Source organism: Mus caroli, chromosome 10 (genome assembly GCF_900094665.2).
Source record: "Mus caroli chromosome 10, CAROLI_EIJ_v1.1, whole genome shotgun sequence".
In the NCBI taxonomy this organism is placed as follows: domain Eukaryota; kingdom Metazoa; phylum Chordata; class Mammalia; order Rodentia; family Muridae; genus Mus; species Mus caroli.
The window spans coordinates 66687802-66689758 of record NC_034579.1 but is presented as its reverse complement, the minus strand read 5'-3'; positions in this window follow the sequence as shown (position 1 = coordinate 66689758).

Sequence of the window (1957 nt, the reverse complement as noted above, 5' to 3'; positions counted from 1 at the left end):
GATCTGCAACCCTGTAGGTGCAACAACATTATGAACTAACCAGTTCCCCGAAGCTCTTGACTCTAGCTGCATATGTATCAAAAGATGGCCTAGTTGGCCATCACTGGAAAGAGAGGCCCATTGGGCTTGCAAACTTTATATGCCCCATTACAGGGGAACACCAGGGCCAAAAAGTGGGAGTGGGTGGTTAGATGAGTGGGGTGGTGGGAGGGTATGGGGGACTTTTGGGATAGCATTGGAAATGTAATTGTGGAATATGAGTAGTAAAAAATATTTTAAAAATAAAAATAAAAAATAAAACAAAAACAAAAAAAGAGATGTCAAGTAAGTTATTTGCTCAATGAACATTTGTAAAGAACATTTGTAAATCTCTCTCTCTCTCTTTCTGTGTGTGTGTGTGTGTGTGTGTGTGTATTTGAACTACACACGTTTGCACTACACACAAATTTATGCCTGGCACTTCATAAACTGACTGACAGGAAGCCTTGATACACAGTCCAAAAAAAAAATGGTTTCCCAAGAAAATATCTGTTAAAAATTCTACAATCCCCTTAGGTTCACACACTATACATTATTATCAATGCTATCATCCTCAACCATATTTACCCTCTAGATCCCATATGTAGGTGTCATGGTGGGATGTCCTGTGTGTTGTGTATTTTACAGTATCCTCTGTGTCCTTTCTCACTGGATTTCAGTCATTCCTGTACCCTACAATGTTTTTGGGTGACCGTTGCTATTTTCAGCACATTACAGATATTCCCAAGATGTCTAACACAGTATGGGCTAAGAACCAGCACTATAAAAGTTCTTGTCATCTTAAGATGACAGAGTCATATAAGATACCCTCTTCCACTATAGATGTCCACATGCCTTTGAGCAGCAGAATGGAGAGAGGACATTTAATCTATCCAGAGAGGCCTGGGAGAAACTTTAAAATTCAGAGCAATCACAAGAGTAAGTTCAAAGTTGTCTGTAAATAGCACAATAATTTAGTTGTAATGTCATATGGGGGGGGTCAAGTTCTAATTTACTTTGAAAAGGCAACACTTACATGTTAAAATAATGTCTGTAATACTTGGGAGAATCATCCCTCAACCCATATTCAACATCATTATCGTCAATGTTATGCAACTTTCTTTTCCTTTTCCTTTTTTTTCCCTAGCATTTATCTGAATGAATCCTCAAGGATCTATACAAAAGGTATTTGACTTCAAACTGAAAGCTATTCCAGATGAACAATTGGAGTTATACCCTAGGGAATACATTCCTAACTGGAGGGGGAGAACCACCCACATCATTAAAAGTGAGTTTCATTTTTTTTTCTCACCAGTGATGAAAATCTGGTTTCATTTACAGGTATAATTTAAATATGTTTTAATTAATAAGGCATTGTGAATCTCAGTGATCCATCAAAGGAACTCAAGTGCAGTGAGCCAACGTGAGTGTAGAAAACTACAGACTGAATTAGTAAAGTATGAGCTTTGTTCTGTTTGCTCTGTCCTTTTCTCCTGGACTCCACTCTGAATCTGTATTGCTCACCCCTTTCAAGCTCAGAATAGCTTCATACTGTTAAGCATCATCAGTAAAGACAAATTAAAAGGTTACAAAGCTCGCCCAGTGCACATAGTTGGGATCAATACCTGAACACCATGCTACTTTTCATCTTCCCATATATAAGATTTGGATTGTGCCCTTCTAAGATTTATGTGGGAAACTGACACATCTGTGTATTTGTCTGTCTACCTTGGAAAAGTAGCAGGCATACATCTGTCTAGAGAGAATGCTGAAGGCTTGCAGCAGCAGCCTTTAGGTGAGTTGCCAGTGACCATAGCTGTGTTCACAGCCGTGCTAGAGCTTCTCATATATGTTATGACCCCCCCCCCCCAAACCTGGCCCCCAGGTCTTCTGCACATACTGAACAGTGAAAACCTAGTTTAACTAAGGAAAAGCAAGC